At 38.2% G+C, this 18,627-nt stretch overlaps 1 long non-coding RNA gene across 1 annotated transcript; it reads right to left on the bottom strand.

Annotated features, from left to right (window-relative positions):
* Window positions 1-747: 747 nt before the first annotated feature.
* LOC144365296 (uncharacterized) lies at window positions 748-14,316 on the bottom strand. The gene is made up of 3 exons (XR_013423605.1): window positions 14,225-14,316; window positions 7,724-7,994; window positions 748-1,077 (listed from the first exon to the last, which is right to left on the bottom strand). It is a non-coding gene; the product is annotated as an uncharacterized LOC144365296 (long non-coding RNA).
* Window positions 14,317-18,627: the final 4,311 nt, after the last annotated feature.

Raw genomic sequence — 18,627 nt, 5'->3', positions numbered from 1 at the left:
TGTATCAGTGCATAATTGTTTTTGCTAATGCATTTGCTCCCATCATACAAAAATCTAATTACTCTATGTAATGAATCATTAACAATTTCCTTAAATTCATTTCAGTGTTTGCATGCTATATTCAGTTTATGCTAATAAACCTAAAATATTCATGCCTTCAAATCTGAGATTGCGGACTACGTTAAGAAATTTGTTTTAGTAAATGTACATTTTAAATCTGCATTTTGTAAAGTACTGAGGTGTAAACTCTGAAGGATTATTCTGGAATACAGCATGCTCATTTTCTATTCATTTTTTTTAAACAGATTTCCTTTAGCTCCTTTATAATCTACATTTGCTTATCTACAACAAAGTTACACCTGGTCACGTTTAACTTAAGACCACTAATTGGTGTTTAGTAATGAAAGAAGCTCAAAATTGACTCATGTTGAAGTTTCTCACTTTGATTTATTCACATTGAGATTCAGTCTCTAATCCATTTGCTGAAATAGATATCAGGAACAAGCACCTAATTATTATTTTAAAATTATTTGTTCTATAAATAAAAATATACTCTTCATAAAAATATAAAATAAGAATCTTTCCTTAGTACTGTCACTATTATTATTAAACAGACTATGTGCTAGTGTCCACTTGCTCTGTTAAAGTGTTTAGTGTTCACCATTTCAATTCAACACCCCCAAAGCCTATGAGGTCAGTCCTATTATTGCCCTCTTTTTTTTTTTTTTTTTTTTTTTAAAGAGAGAGTGAGAGAGGAGAGAGGGGAGAGAGAGAGAATTTTTAATATTTATTTTTTAGTTCTCGGCGGACACAACATCTTTGTTGGTATGTGGTGCTGAGGATCGAACCCGGGCCGCACGCATGCCAGGCAAGCGCGCTACCGCTTGAGCCACATCCCCAACCTATTGTCCTCTTTTTAAGCATGAGAAACACATTTAGAGAAGTGAAGCTGCCACTTGCCCAAGGACAGTGTTGCACAATGGTTCCAGACGTGGGGCAACTTTGCTTCCTTGGGGACATTTGGCAATTTCTGAAGACATTTTTCATTGTCACCTCCAAGCAGGGGGAAGCAGGCACCTAGTGAAGAAAAGCCAAGGATTCTGCTTAATATCCCGAAAGACACAGGACGGCTCAAACATGAAGAATTATCTGGTTCAAAATGTCCACAGTGCCATGGTTGAGAAATCACGGTGTAGCAGCTGAGAGCAAGGCCCACGTCACAGCTCTTGGGCTACTGATTTCAGAGCAGCTGTGGTAGACAGCTGTGGTGGACAGCTGTGATGGACAGTGAGTCTCACTCCAAGCCCATGTGGTAGTGGTGATTTGCTTTTCTGTCCCAGGATTTTCTTTGAAACATCTGTATAGGTGTAGCCCAGAATTGTGGTGCTCTCGCCTGGTGGAGTGGGGGTGGGGGTGGGGATTCACAACCAGTATTCAGCTTTCCTTTTCTTTAGTGGAACAATTCTGAGGGCCTTCTGTACAAATCCTCTGTGGGTCTCCAGAGGGACTGAACCTCAGCTGCCCACTGTGATAACCACCAGGTCCAGCAGGCTCTATGGACCTACTGCCTTGTCCCACCGGTTGTGGATTGCTCGGGGGCTGTGGAACTCTGCAATGACAAGCTGCTTCTGTTCTTGGGTTTTGGAGAGAACTTTGGGGCAGAAAACTAGAGAGACACACCACCACATGAGCTTGAGGTGGGATACTGGTAATTGCATTGAACTGTCTTCCATAACTGCTACAAACAATAATATATACTTCACCAATATTTATTACTTCTTTGTATTACTCCCCACACCTCACTTCTCCCTAGGCTTGCCTCCCAAATAAATACCCGCACCCAAGCCTTATGGCTTTTTTAAAAAATAATAAATAATAATGTTTTTTAAAAAAATTCGTTCTGATTAGTTATATATTGCACTACACATAAATGGACTATAACTTCTCATTCTTCTGGTCATACACGATGTAGAATCACATGGGTCATGTAAAATATATGCATATAGAGTAATTATGTCTGATTCATTCTACTATCTTCCTACCCCCTAAGCCCCTTCCCTCCCTAAGGGAACTCAAGCTAAGATATAAAGTCAGTAAGTCTGCTATATTATATTGTAAATACAAGTAAATAGAACGAAAGGTTAATGTCAGTCCATTTGTGGCCTTTGTTGTATGACTCTTTCACTCTAAATTTCACAACCAGTTGTTTAATATTGCTTTAGCAGAACTCTAAATTCTCTCACCATGTTTTTTTCAGATCCAATAACATATCTTTTTTTTTTTTTTTTCTGTGCAAAAGTCATATTGGCCTGCAGGAGGGACACAGTTGATGTGACCTATTGCAGATTTATGCTGAGAAGTTCAGCTCAGCCTACACTGCTGTTTGGAAATCTTTCTAGACTCTTCTAACAGCTTCCTCACATAATCCCCATTCTTTCAGGCCCCAAACATGGCTTGATTGGCTCTCTTTCTCTGGGTTTTGTTTGATACGTTCTTCATGAATTTTTTTTCTTTCAACTTCCTTTCAACTCCTGTGCTTGCTCACGCTCTCTATTAAACTATTTTTCTATCTCTTTATCTCTTTCTGCCAGCTCTTTGTTTTCTTTAATCTCCTGACATTTCTTTTTCCTCCTTCCTCCCAGTTGAGGACAAGAAAACTCTTCTGTCCTTTTCCTCTACTCACTCTCTGAGTGAGCTCACTTTACGGATGACGACTACATTTCTATTTCCAGCTGTGATATCTCCACTAGGTCCCAGGGTCACTCTTCACTGCCCCCTGCTGATTAGATTAGTTACAAGAAAGAAATATCTTTGAATAGCTTTTTTTTTTTTTTGCATTTTAATATGCCCTCTTTAAAAATTGTATTAAACTGGCCCTGAAACTGCTCTCTCATCTGTCATATAGTGAGAAAACGTGAAGCCATCTTTAACTATTTTCTCTTGTTCATTGTCCATTTTGAGGGTGGGCCTTGGTTGCACACCCAGTTTCACTGACCCTCTCCCTTTTCTCTTAAAGGAACCCCACTTTTGGTACAATATCCAATTCTCTTCTAGGAAGCCCAAGTGGCTTAGAAGGTGAATCCCCTCCCATGTCCAGAAATGCACTAGAATGGTCTAAGAGAAATCCCCTTTCTCTTCCCAGGTTGGTTGAGCAATTCATATACAATTGGTTCTGGTTCCCCAGGTTCAAGGAAAGATTTGTTAGTGATTCTGGGAAATTCTTCCTTGCTCTTCTGGAAGAACTTTCAGAGGTCCTTCTTTCCTTGTTTTCCCTGATTTATTTCTGAGGATATATTCGTGTATGGTTGTGATGGCACTGAGCCATATTTCAGTACCACCTTAAGGCTGGGGCCAGCAAATGGAATGGTGATTAAATGAGCCTGGAGGAGGTGGAGCTGGAGGAACTGGCTCCAGTCTGTCTCAGCAGGTGTGCTGTCTCTGGATATCCTGCAACCCCACCTGATCCTTGTTTACAGTTTCTGTTACTTGCAGCCAAATTCTCTCCATGAGAAAATGCTCTACCTAATTCCCTTTGAAAGTGGCCTCAGTCTTTCCTTTCTCCTCCATTACCACTGTCTCCTTGGTAACCCACATCCAGTTACTGACCACCTCCCAGCTGAGGTATACACTTGTACATTCCCCTCTTTCTAATTCATCTTTCACAATGTTGCCAGGTGACATTTTTAAAAAGACAATTTTCATGGCTCCACTCTATTCCATCAGTTCCTACAATGCCTTAAGCTTTAGTCCAAACTCCCAAGATTTTCTTTCAAAGCATTTAATAATTGAACTTTTTTTTAGTGGATTCAGTATGGTGTCTGTGTTCCCCAAAGTATAGATGTCTTTCTTCCCAGTGCTCTCTAACTGAGAAGCCATTTCCCCTGTGCGAATTCAGCCTATGCCTTTAGTCTCTGTTCAGGTTCTAAGTTCTTGGAAAACTTCTGAACAGTCAAGATTTCTTTAAAGAGTCTTGATTAGGTACATAGTAAGTGCCAGGTGCTCCATAAGGTAGTGGAGCTACAAAGACAAGTAATCATGGTCCCTCTTTCCTCTTGGGGGCACATAGTCAAATGCAATGATTTTCAAAGCTTTTAAGTGAATTTGTCAAGCGGAATCCCATAGACATCATAAATCTGTATGTATAGAATTTTAATTGCTGTTTTAATTGATGCAAAATTTGAAATTAAGGTACATGGATGAGTGAAGTGGTTTGATATTTTACCTTAAAATGTAATTTATATCTGTAGTTTATTCTGGTTACATAATATTAGGAAAACTATAACTTAGGGACTGGAGGTATGGCTCACTGGCAGAGTGTTTGCCTAGTAGGCACAGGGCTCTGGGTTTGAGCCCCAGCACCACCAAAGAAAGAAAAAATTATGACTCATGTATAATCAAATTACCATAAATGTTAGCAATTTTTAGCAGTTTACCTCAGGATTCTCTAAAAAAGAAGCAACAAAAAAGTTCTATGGTATTTGCATAAAATTATTTTATGTGGCATATGTTAACATGTTAATGGTATTCATTGTGATAAATTTGAAGTATATTAATTGACATTAATTTATTTATTTATTTATTTATTTATTGTGGTACTAGTGATTGAACTCAGGAGCACTCTACTTTTAAGCTACGTCCCCAGTCCTTTTTATTTTTTGAGACAATGTCTCATTAAGTTACCCAGTCTTGCCCTGAACTTATGTTTCCCTTGCCTCAACTTCCTGAGTTGTTGGGATTGGGATTATAGGCATGGGTCACTGCACCTATCAAGTCATTCATTAATTTAGCATATAGTTATTTACCATCTAATAGATGAGAGGTCTTATTCTTGATCATACATTCTCTGCCAAGAGGGGAAATTGGTTATGAAGGCAAACCCCCAAATCTTTAGATATTGAAATGGTTTGTGGCCCTCTAAAAATAAGCATATACAGAGTAGATCCATGGTATTGAAATTTCATGGGATATGATTAGGAAAAAATATTTCCAAAAACGTCTTAGGGGAGCAATAATGAACACCAAGTTGAAAAGCACTCTTCTCTATACTATAGTGACACATCTATATCAATGCTCATAGCAGCTGTATTCATAGTAGCTAGGCAATGGAACCAATTTAGGAGGCCTTCAATAGATGAATGGATAAAGAAAATGTGATATATATACAAAAGGGAATATTACTCAGTAATAAAGAAGAATGAAATTATGGCATTTGCCCAGAAATGGATGGAACTGGAGGCTATCATGCTAAGTGAAATAAGCCAATTCCCCCAAAAAACAAAGGTGAATATTCTCTCTTATATGCTGGTGTTAGACTCACAATAGGCAGGAGAGAGAGAGGAGTGGAGGGTCACCAGATTAGATAGGGGAAATGGGAGGAGGGAGGGAGTATGGGGATGTAAATGGGAAAGACAGTGGAATGAATCAGACAAAACTTTTTTATGTTCATATATGATTACATGAACAGTGTAACTCCACATCCACAAAAATGTATGTATAGTATGTCAAAATACATCCTACTGTCATGTATAACAAGAAAGAAAGAAAGAAAGGAAGGAAGGAAGGAAGGAAGGAAGGAAGGAAGGAAGGAAGGAAGGAAGGAAAGCACTCTTCTAGACACTTGGTAAAGAGGAGTGAAAAAAATGAGAAATAAAATCCCCACCCTCAGGGAGCAGATACCCTGGTGAGGGAGGGTACACACACACAATGAAATAACCAGGAAGTAAAATGTATAATTTTTTTTAAAAAAAAGCAGCACAAGATACAGGGGAAAAGTAAGCCAAGGAAAGGAGATAGGAAGTGGATATGTGGGGGGCCAGAGTATTGACCCCACCAAGGTGACCACAAACAGGTGGGTGCACACCTTCCTGGCTGAGAGGTGAGTAGGATCTCTCCAGTGATGGCACAGGTTGCACCCAGGTCCCAAGGAGAGGAGAGACCTGGAACACTGAAGGAACAGTAAAGCAGTATCGTGGGAGAGGAAGCAGGAAGGGTATTAAAGTCCCCATCAAAGTTTACAGGTCCAAGTCACAGGAACCCTGTAAGGACCTTATTCCTAACTCTTACAAAAAGTGATTGGGGTATTTAGAGGAGGAATCCATATAATGTGATTTTCATTTTTACCAGGATCATTCTCATCACTGTGCTGAGAATGGACTGAACACGACAAAGGGGTAGAGCTGGGTAACTGGTTGGGCTACCATAGCAAATGACCACAGGCTGAGTGGCTTAGACAACCGGTATTCCCTCCTCATGGTTTTGGAGGCTGGAGAGTCCAAGAGCGAGGTGCCAGCATGGCATGTTTCATTCTGTTCATTCCAAGGTCTCTTCTCAGTGTGTGGGGAGCCACCTTCTTGCTATGCACTCACATGCCCCTTTCTTGATGAATGTGCATTGGAATAGGAGGAGAGAAAGCTCTCTGTGCATCCTCTTATATAAGGGATTAGAAAGGCACTAATCCCAATGTACCATGGCCCCACCCTCATGACCTCACCTAATCCTAGTCACCGGCCAAAAATCCCACCTCCAGAAAAGCATCAGAGGGGGTTGAGGATTCAGCTAAATATTGAACTTGTTACTATGATGTTTTTATTCACTTAGAATCATCCAGTAAATACTTTTAGATGTTTTTATTTCATGATCATCATTTTAGAGTCCTCATTTTAGTAGTTGCATATAGTCCATCATATTAACTGGTAGATTCTTCCTTTTTTTGTCAGATAAGTTATTTCTGGTCTTTATGAGTTACATTAATATTTCTATTTAGTCTTTCTGCCATTCATTTCTCTCATCCTTTATTAAAAATTGATCGAGCCAGGCGCAGTGGAACTCACCTGTAATCCCAGCATCTTGGGAGGCCGAAACGGGAGAATCATGAGTTCAAAGCCAGACTCAGCAGCTTAGCAAGGCACTTAGCAACTCAGCGAGACCCTGTCTCTAAATAAAATATTTAAAAAGGACTGGGGGTGTGGCTCAGTGGTTAAGCATCCCTGAGTTTAATCCCTGGTATCAAACAAACAAACAAACAAACAAAAAACCCCACAAAAATATATTGATGGATGGAAGCATCAATTCACCTATCTGCCTTAGTGCTAACCAATGATAATGGCTTGAATCCTTCTAGCTCTTCTCCAACATTCGTATCCTGGCTCCTTATAGCTGATATTCCTGATCTCATGCTACTCAAGTAGTATTTAACACAATGTGAGCCAATGAGTTTTAATGGTTAAAGAGAAGACATACCCTGGAATAATTGAAACATTAAAAAGTCACATATTTTCTCTTTTGATGAAATCCAAAATTATAGTAAATATCCTCCCAAGATATTCCTGGATTACTTGATAAATACAACATAAAGGCTGATTATTGTTTTCAATGTTGAAGAAAAGCAAACACATGAATAGCAATCATAACATTACTAGAATGAAATGATGTTTTGTATAAGATGTAATCTGGGTTCAAATAGCATCATTACTGTATTTCAGACTTTGGGGCATATTAAATCTATCAAAGCTAAGAGTCCATATAAATAAAGGTCATGTGCAATATTAAAAGCAAACCTGGATTTGGAGAGCTAAATGAGGAGAGAGGGGTTAACAGGATCAAGTTCTAATCCAGCATTTTCCAAACCTGCTGGGGATTCTCGTATTTATATCTGTAGTAATTTGTACTCACTGCTATAACACAAAATACTCAAAACCAAAAATAAACATTTGCCACATCTCACCGCTGTGATGGGTTAGGAATCCAGGAGTGGCTTAGAGGCATGGTTCCGGCTCAGGGTGTCTCATGAGGTTGTGATCAAGATGACAAAGGAGGCTGCGGTCATTGGAAAGACTCAAGAGTTGGAGGTTTTGATTTCAAAGTGGCTCATCACATGAATCGAAGTCAGTGCTGGCTGTTTGTTGGCGGAAGACCACAGTTCTTCATGAGGGTTTTCCATAAGCTACTTATAAGTCCCAGCAGCTTGGCAGTGAACTTCCCCCAGAAAAAGCAATCTGCGAGAAAAAAACAGGAAGAACTTGCAATGTCTGATCTAGTCTCTAGGGCACCTCATCTAGCCCTAGGACATAAGGCGCCCTAGAGACGCATCAACTATTCAGCATGGGAGGGGATCACACAAAATAAGAAACCAGGAGGTGAGGATCCCTGGGCACCATATTGGAGGTTGGCCACCACAGCATGCCTCTTCCAGTTACCAATGAGGAACTTAGAAATATATAGGCTTCTGTGTAAAAGTACTGAGTTCAAAGAAAGCAAATTGATGGAAAATTTCATGAAATAATGAGACCAATATATCTTCTGTAATGAATTCTTTTCTTCTTTCTACTCCATTAGATTTCATTGTCAATACATACTCTGGAACGTGTAACTTGGATTGCATATCATGAAATAATTGGTGAAATCCACAGGGTTGGTAACCATAAGCCAAAATTGTCCTCCTTAATGAGATATTTAATGTAAAGCAGATGGATTAGTGAGGTTTTCAGGCTCATTTGTTGAGTATTAATGCTTGCTTTCCTTGTCCTTCTAACAGTGTGCATGTAATCTGCTTTAAAGCTGCATTGATTTTTTAAATTTTATTGTTTTAGGTTTATCATTTTATCATTTGAAAGGTTCTTCCAATATGATAAATAACCAAAGTCTCTGTTATTGAATTAATGAAACTAATATTTAGTGAAAACACAGATGACATTTTCAAAAAAGACTACAGTTCTTAATTTTGAATAGGTAGAAGAATTACCCAAGAAGTTTGTATACAAATACAGCTTTCAGGATCCCACCCACAGAAACTGATTCATTAGGTCTGGACAGGGCCACGGATCCAAAATTTTAAATAAGCAGGTGATGTGATTCTGACATAGGTGACCCACAGGATGATGCAGGGGTGCATTATCTTGCAAACTTTTTATTATTATAATGTCCAGCATTTTGCAGGATCAATTAAGAGAATGAAAGGTTGCTGACGTGGGGATCTAATAAGCAAGAAGGTGTTTTTCTTTGTTTGTTTGGTACTGGGGATTGAATCCAGGGATGCTCTGTCACTACGTTATGTACTCAGTCCTTTTTTATTTTTTATTTTGAGATAAGGGCTTGCTAAATTGCCTAGGCTGGTCTCAAATTTGTGGTTCTACTGCCTTAGCCTCCCAAATCACTGGGATTACAGGTATGTCCCAACAGCCCTAGCTTCATCCATATATTTGATTTTTTAAATGGTGTTTTAGCAAATGTCCAAGGTTAGATTAGAAATATCTGTGGTTAAGTAGCAAAGAATTGAAGAAAGAAGTTCTGTTCAGAGCAGCAAGGTCTGCAGCAGATAGCATTTCCTCCTCATCGCCTCATGAAGACTCAGTGACTTACTTTGGATGAAATGCTTAGAATAGTAGCAAGCACAGAATACAACCTCAATAAAATGTTGTGATGCATTATGATGATACTATAAATTTTATCATTAAGAACAGATAATAAGTATTCTCTTGGAAACACCTAAAATTAATATCCACTAATCAGTAAGAAAGAATTATGTATTAATATCAGATCCTACTGTGTATACAATATAAAAACATAAATGAGAAAAGGAAAATGTATACACTTCAGTAAATGCAAAAAGGAAAATGTATACATTTCAACAAATCCAGACATCCTCAAAGAATATCCAACTGCTGCAAGTTAGAAAACATGAGCAAATATCAAAAACACCTTGGTATAAGTTTCCCAACTCTGCTGTAACAAAGTACCTGCAAAACGAGTGGTGTAAACAGCGGAAGATAATTTTCTCACAATTTTGGTATAAAATTTTATATCTCACAGTGTGAGATGGAAGTGTCAGAGGTTTGCCATTTCTGAAGACAATGAGGGAAGGATCTGTTCCAGGCCTCTCTTCTTGAGTAATAGGTGACTGTCTTCCTCCTCCCGGTCTTCACACTCTCTTCTTGGTGCCTGTCTGTGTCCTAATCTCATCCTAGGAGAACATCAGTTATATATAGTAGATGAGGGTGCACCTAAGGACTCATTTTGACTTGATCACCTCTGTAACTATCCTGTCTATAAATAAACTCTGAGATACTGATTTGGGGAGGGAAAGAAATCAATGAATAAAAAGCGTTTCAATTCTCCTTGCAAGGTCTTATATTTATATAAGCTTTGGTTTGGGACTGAAGGTCCCTAATAAGTATGTTTAGAATAGGAGACACACACACACACACAGACACACACACACACACAACCCTGAGAAATGCTCTTCCTACAGACTGCTTTTGTAATAATTCTGTTTTTTTTAAGGGGGAGAGCTTGGTGGAATTGGCCTTGTGAGCTGTAGAAGAAGAATTATCTTTGCCCTCAAAGGGCTTACATTCATAGGACACAGGAGGTGTAAGTGTGTGAGAGAAAATGAAATAACAGTGTACAAATATCTCCTAGTTGAATTGAATTCACCTTAATGTGTGCCCCAATTTGGTGATTTGGCTTTCTACAAATTAAGTAGAAGTGCACTACAAGCAAAGAGAAGTAGCTTAATGAAGTAAAACCAGTAGGGCATGCTTGTCCAGAGTTGCTTATGTTGTTCATAACCTTGGAGTAATAAGGTCTAAGTGGTCAATCAACTTTTATCTAATTCACTTCCTGAAGTTTCCCTCTTGTTGTTTTCTTTGTCTCTGACTTTTTGTATTTTTAAAATTATCCATCATTTTGTAAATTCTCTCAAGTATCTTCTGTTAGAAGAGGGGGAACAACTACAATAAAGTGCTAGAAGGAATTGTTTTGCTTTGTCAAGTTTGCCACAGGAAAATACTTTTGTAAGTCAAACCAGCTTTCAAAGGCTTGAAACTACAAATAATAAAAATGAGCAAAGGAAAGGTCAAATAATGGGTAAAACTAAATCATGTAATTTGGATTGAATGGATTTTTTTTTATAAGAGAGTGAAATTGTGTCAATTTAGTCGATTGTAGATTTAATAGGAGAAAAAGTCTCAGATCCATAGCAGCATGCATTTCATGTAATAAACTAAAACAGAAGTGAATAATAGTGATTTATGGGATTCCTCTTGACCCTGACATTTCATTATATATATATATATATATATATATATATATATATATACTGCAACCAGTCATCTCCTTTTATAGTTTTTCTAACTTTCATTAGAAAATTGTTGTGCCATAAAGAAGAGTCCTGATCTATCTTCTATTGTGTTTTTCTACAAATATTCCCAAAGGTAGGGAAAAGAACGACATGAATATAAAATCTAGGACTCATAACTTACTTCTTACAAATTACAGGAGTATACACACACCCCCATCTAACATAATTGGCTTGTGCAGTTTAGAAATAGATAACAGAATTCAAATGATATGGCTTTATTCTTTCCATTTAACTGAGTTTTTCCTTTGTGTGTGTAGAAAATTTAATTATATTTCTTATTACAATTACTTATGAATGAGGAATGGGAGGTTCCTTTTTGTAGCAGAACATTTTTATTAATATGGTTCTCTTCATTGCCTCAACATCTTTGTGTTTAAGATAGAACTTTTTAATAAGTAATAGACGGCACAGAATTTTAAGAGAGATGGAGAAAGAGATGATTGTGAGTGGCAAAAATCTATGGCTTGTATATTGTGTCTTGGCTAAACACTGATTATATGCTCTGACCTTGAGTTCACCCCTGCAGGGTAGTAGCTGTGGAGACTGCTGGATCTGGGCATATATTTCTGCATTGACAATGAGTTGGAAGGAGCTGCTTTACCTTTCTAAGCCTCATTTTCTCCACCTGTGTATTTGAGATGATGATACACATTCCATAGGACTTTGTGGAAGTACCTCTGGTAGTACTTACTTTTCTACAACAATTTAAAGGTTAACTGACTGAAATTAGAATTTTAAAAAATGAGAATAGTAAGCTGGGCATGGTGGCCCATGCCTGTAAGCCCACTAGCTTGGGAGGCTGAGGCAGGAAGATTTCAAGTGCAAGGATAGCCTCAGCAATTTAGCGGAGGCCATAAGCAACTTAGCAAAACTCTGTCTCAAAATAAAAAAAATAAAAATAAAAAGGGCTGGGTATGTGTTTCAGCGGTTAAGCACCCTCAGTTCAATACCCAGTACCTGCCCCTCCGAGAGAGAGAGAGAGAGAGAGAGAGAGAGAGAGAGAGAGAGAGAGAGAGAGAGAGAGAGAAAGAGAGAGGAGAGAGAGAGAATAATAGAATATTAGACTTGGAGAGATTGTGGAGGTGAAACTGGCCAACTGCCCACTCTAAGCAAACGTCTTTAAGTTTGTAGCCTCTGCTTGAATGCTACAGCAAAAGGGCACTCACTATCTGCAAGGGTACTTGGCTCTGTGATGAACTGTTTTCATTACTACCATATTTTCTGTGTCACCCTATGCATAAAATACCAAGACCCATCAGAGCACGTGGCTTGTGGACTTTATACTTGTAATGACTACAACTCACATAGCAAAGAAAATACAGCAACGCCATGATATCTAAGTGAAATATTGCATGCCTGGGAGCACATCCTTTAGAAAACAGATGGTTCTTTGTTGACAACAAAATATGATTATGGTGTTTGCATGCAAGAAATCTTATACTGTCTAATTAGAAGAATAAGACTAGTTGTAGCTGTTTGAAAATGCAAAGCTTCTTCAAATCAGTAGAGAAATGTCCTATCCTCGAATCTATACAACTGAGAACAATGAGATACAGGTAAAATGTCTCTTTATTGAATATCATTATGATGTTCAGATCTATGTAATAAAACTATATGCATATGCAGACTTGAGTTTCAACGTATTCCACTTTCGTTTCAATATACAATGTCGGCACCAAAAAATTAGCATAGCCGAAGTTGTCATTACTGGTCCTTGTCTATTTAGAGTTTATCTTCATGAATGTTGCTTTGATATTTACCATTATATTATAACTTGCTGACAATGTAATAGAACATTTCTTTAAAATTCAAGAGGTGCCAGTAAAGAATGACTAGCTTTGAGAGGGAGAGAGCATAGGATCAGGGGGGTTAGCAAGGGAAAAGTGAAGCTTTTTCTGAGTTAGAATCTTCAGTTGATAAATTAGAACAACTCAGTGGCTCTCAATTGGGCCAGTTTGCCTAGAGGCATTTGGAAATGTCTGGAGATATTTTTGGTTTTCACAATGATGATACTACTAGCATCTTCTGAGTAGAGGCCAGAGATGTTGCTAACCATCCCACAATACACAGGGCATCCTCATGTGGCCCCCAAATGTCAGTCCTGACCCTTCAAGACTGAAAATACTACAGTTTGAAAGCCTAAACTAATTCCCTTTATGTGTATTTTATTAATAGATATCTATATAAATGAATTTCTAGCACAATAAAGCAACTGTTTTGTATCAGTTTTATATATCAGTTTCATTATGGAATTCTACCCAGATTCTACAATTTAAAAAATAGTTAATTCCTGAATGTGATATAAAAGATTTCCCCAGTGATAAAAACGTATCCTGAACAAATAGTGACCCTTAACTAGAGCAGAAATTTGAACATATATGGACACTAAATCTGTAAATACCTTAAGCCCATTTGCATTCTTGGTGATGACACAGATTGCTCTGGGTAACAGCAGTTTAGGAGAGGGAAAGAGAAAGTCTTTCCCTCTACTCTCTGAGGGGTCACAAGTATAAAATAAACCCACAGTGAGTAGATGAATAGATACAGACTTGTCTCAACATATTCCACTTTCGTTTCAATATACAATGTTGGCACCAAAAAATTAGCATAGGAGAAAAAGATACAGAAAAATTGTTACATGCATGGGAGCATTGCAATAAGGAAATGATTTGGGGAACAGATCAGTGAGCCCTCATATGAACACAGACAGTGTGTAACAAAATCTGTTTGGGTGTCGTGTTGATCTCCAATCTCTTCTCCTGTAATATGAGTGTAATTTTCCCCGGTTAATCAGATTCTTGGAGAGAGAATTCCTGAGTTCCTTCTAGAGGATCTTTATTTAGACAGATAAGAAGGAGGTCAGACAAAGACCTTTCCTGCATTTGCTCTTTCCTAAGAGCTTTCAGTTTGAAGTCCAAAGCAACATATTTTGGGGTGGTATTTTCTGATTACTCAGCAGAAAAAGCCAAACAATCTGGGACACAGAGGTGGTGGTAATTTAAGCTGTAAATGTTGGAGCAGTAGTGAAAACAAAAAGAATTTGGTTACAAAACTAGAGAAATGGACAGAAGGTGGAGCAAATCTTACCTTGGCCTGGAATTGCACTTTGGGAGTTAAAAACAGGAAAAGTAGTCCAGAAAGCAGAGCTCAGAGAAAACCAGCCATATTCAGACCCTAGACTAGGCTGGACTAGACTATAATTAACATAATGCTCCTGCGTTTGGTCAGTTATTAGTGCATAACCATAAACACCTCAGTGCCTTTCAACAATAAATATTTGTTTCTCCTGGGTCTGCTAGCTGGCAAGAGTTGGTTGGTCTGGGTTGGACTTGGCTGAGTTGCTTTGCTTGGAAGAGCAGGTCTGACTCTAATCTTTATTCTGTGGTAAACTTGTATGCAATAGTGTATTGCTCCATTTTCTATTGCTATAATAAAATACTTGAAAGTAGATAACGTATAAAGGAAGGAAGGTTATTTTATTTTATGGTAGCTGGGAAGTCCAAGAACATGGCACCTGCAAGGGCCTTGTGTTGTATCATACCATGATGGAATGTGGAAGGGAACTCAGGAATAGGTGAGAGGAAAAAGCACAGGGGTGAACTCACTTTATCACAACATACTCTTGTGATAACTCCCTCCCTCCCATAAGAATGGGTACACTTCTGTGAAAATGGCATTACTTCCTTTTTATGGGTATGAGGCAAACACCTCTTAAAGGGTCCATCACCTCTCAGTGATGTTCCATTAGGTAAATTTTCATGAGTTTTGGAGGGGACAAACAGTATTCAAACCATAGCACAGAGGAATTGTTTCTCATGGCAAGGACAGAAGGACAGGAAGATAACTGTGCAAATCAACAGATGGAAGCAAGTGGTAGGGGCAACCTGAAATCACATTAGAGAGCACTCCTCTTATGCAAGAAGGGAGAAATGATGGTTATTTAACAACAATGATGTCATCTACCACACCATTCACAATTGAGCTTAGATTTTGTGAAGGAATATAACCCTTTACGTACTCCATGACAATATCATATTTTTAATTCTCTGGGGAAAAAAAAGATGGTCTTTTTAAAAAAAAAAAAGAGGGAGAGAATTTTTTGATATTTATTTATTTGTTTTTAGTTTTCGGCAGACATAACATCTTTGTTTGTATGTGGTGCTGAGGATCGAACCTGGGTCGCACGCGTGCCAGGCGAGCATGCTACCGCTTGAGCCACATCACCAGTCCCAAGATGGTCTTGTTAATGGGTGATGTAGCTGGATTCCTGGGTTCTGAATACCATTCTCCAATACCATTCTCCTCTCTCGCATCGATGTGAGAAGCTGAGCATATCAATGTTTCTTGCAGTTGCATCTTTGCCACCTGCTAAATGTAAACAACGTTTCTGTTGACCCACTATTCTACGCCTTCCAAAAACAAGGTAAAAATTTGAATATTTGAGGAAATCCTCAGTGAGAGGCAGTAATGAAAGTCACAGCATTATAAAATTACTTAGCCTCAAAAGCATTTCTGCAGTTATTTTGATGCTAGTTAGAACATTTCCAGAATAGAGAAAAAAAAAGTTGGCAAGATAAGCATTTGAGATTTTTTTTTCTCTTCTCTCCCTCTGAGCGATATTACTTTGTAATTCATTTAGCATTTTAGTAAACCCATTAACCTTTCACCCTAGACTTAGAAAATGGGTTTGATGGTTTAATTCTGTTCCCCAAGGAGTCAATAACCACATCATAAACTGCATCGGGTTGGACATTAATTGGAATGTATTTTCAGAACAAATTCAGAGTTAGGAGAATGGAAGTAAAGAAAATAGTTACTGGAGAAATCAACAGAGATTTCTCCAGCTTTGTTCTTGCTGATTTTGAAATAGTTGTGTCAATATCTGTTGATGGGAATGGTATGTGCGAGGACTAGTGCTCAAAGAGTAAACTGACTTTTTAAAAATATTCACTTAAAAACTGAGAGAAGTAGATGAACTCTAGATAGGGCAGAGGGGTGGGAGGAGGCATGGGGTTAGAAATGATGGTGGGATGTGATGGACATTGTTATCCCTCTGATGACTCTTTAAGTACCCTACACATCACTACTTCTTAGTGATGTTTAGGGATTAGAATGAAAAGGAAAATCTCAGGAAAAAATGATTTCAGTTTCCAGATGGAAGGGTTAGTTCTGAAGTTAGCCTTTGCTTTCTGTTGCCCCCTTTCACTTCCTGGACCCTGTAAAGCAGGAAATACGTCAATAGATTCATCAGATTAACGTGAGGAAGAGCTAAGAGTCCTTTTCCTCACTCCCCATACAGCTGGGATTATCGCTACCTACCTGCTATCTGCCACCTGGGTGGTGTGCCCACTTCTGCTCTATCCACCACATGCAACACATGGGGCTGGTGCCTACCTTGCACTGGACCTTGAATTCTACCTGCTACCCCACACCTGGATACCAGGACCCTGGAAGTTTCTGTCACTATGGAGGTTGCGTATCTGCTATCTCTAGTTTGTCTGGACATGGGGTATTCTGCTACCTAACCGTCTTGACAAAGGTTACTCTTGTAACCAGGCTAAATTTCCCTCATCTTTCTTGTGTGTGGTCACAGATTCCTCTCCAGTCCAATTTCCAATATTATAGAGATGTTAGAGGACTCCCTTCAACTCAGAGGAAAAACTTCTAGGAGATAATAAATGTGAATGTAAATTCTAACATTTCCCACAGATGTTCATTTATGAAAACAGCCTTTTTATTTCTAATGAAGGCATAAATCGTTGATGAGACAGAGCTTTAATATTTTGTGAAACAGCAGTGTGTGAGGAAGGAATAGGTGGTGATAATATGGAGGTCTCATATTTAACTCCTATATTTTTGGAAAAGTGAATGGATCAAAAAACTTGGGCACTCATTTAAAGTTCCCTTAAGAGCTGCAGCATATTAGTTGGTCTTATAAACTTTTTTTCTTTTTGCAAAAGAATTAGGAGGTGGGGTAGTATGAGTGGGAAGGACTGAGGAGAAGCATTAGAAAGAAAAGGAAGCATTAAATAAGACGAGGAACAATGCCATTAAGAAAGAATAAAATAATTATACACAACGGGAAGCAGAACACTGTTCTTGTCAAACGAGAGGGAACACTTAAGTGCTATGTGAAACTAAAAGACCTAGTAGTTACAATTAGTAAAATAGTCTTCAGAAAAAAATACCCACTTTCAAAAATTGTGCTGACAATTTGGTGTTATTTTACATGTTATTCATGATAACTTAGAAACATAAAATGTTGGCATAGGTAGGAATTTTTAAAAAGACATTTAATCAGTTCCTTACTTTACAGATTTGAAAATTGAGGCACAGAGAATTTAAGCGACTTAATAATACCTGTCAACGACAGAACTGCCATGTGAGTAAACAGTGCCTATTTAAATGGCTGGTAGCAGGCTGAATGTTGGCTACCCAAAGATGCCCACTTGATAATCCCAGAACTTGCAAATGTGTTACAGTAAAAAGTAAAAGGGACTTTGCCCGTGAGATTAGATTAGGGATGGTTGTAGATAGAAGCAACATAACCACAAGATTCATTTTTTTTTTTTTTTTAAACTGGGGATTGAACTCAGGGGCACTTGACCACTGAGCCACATCCCCAGCCCTATTTTGTATTTTATTCAGAGAGTCTCGCTGAGTTGCTTAGTGCCTAGCTTTTGCTAAGGCTGGCTTTGAACTCACAATCCTCCTGCCTCAGCCTCCCAAGCTCCTGGAATTACAGGTGCATGCCACTGCGCCAGGCTCCACGAGATTCTTAATTAGAGAGAAAGAGAAAGGCAGGGAATACAGAAGATGCAATAATGAAAACAGTTCCTGAAAACAGTAATATGCTTTGAAGGTGAAGGAAGGCACCATGACCAAGGAATATAGGTGACCTGGGGATCTAAGGCAAAGAGATAGATTATCCCCCAGAAACTTCAGAGGGAGCAAAGCCCTGACAATACCTTGATTTTGGTCCATGAAACCCACTCAGGATTTCTGACCTCCATAAATATAAGATAATATATTTAAATTGTTTTCAGCCACTAGCTTCATGGTTTTTATAGCAGCAATATGAAACTAATACATGCTCTTTCTGTTTAAGTACCTAACTTTCTTTAAAAGAATTATGGGAGTTATTAAAAGAAGTGGAGAATTCAAGAACTATATAGAAAATTCAGGTTGCTATTATGGATAAACTGCGATGTGGTTTTATGAACCCATTGGCTAATTTCCACACAGGCTTACATAGGAGTTAAGCTTACTATTTTAAAAAAAAATTAAAACTACTAAGTTTAAAATAATGTCAAAAATATGGTAATAGAATTTAAAAATGAAATGGAAGAACAACTACATCAGGAATACACATTGTTGCCAGAAACCAAATTAACTCTGGTTAACCTAATAAAAATATGAACTAGAGACTAGAAGCCAAAAGCAGAGTATCAGGACATTTTATAAGAACCAAAGTGACTACCTTCTCCATC

This window comes from Ictidomys tridecemlineatus, chromosome 7 (genome assembly GCF_052094955.1).
Source record: "Ictidomys tridecemlineatus isolate mIctTri1 chromosome 7, mIctTri1.hap1, whole genome shotgun sequence".
Lineage (NCBI taxonomy): Eukaryota > Metazoa > Chordata > Mammalia > Rodentia > Sciuridae > Ictidomys > Ictidomys tridecemlineatus.
Note: the sequence above shows the minus strand (reverse complement) of the source record. Positions and strands in the feature narration are given on the sequence as shown.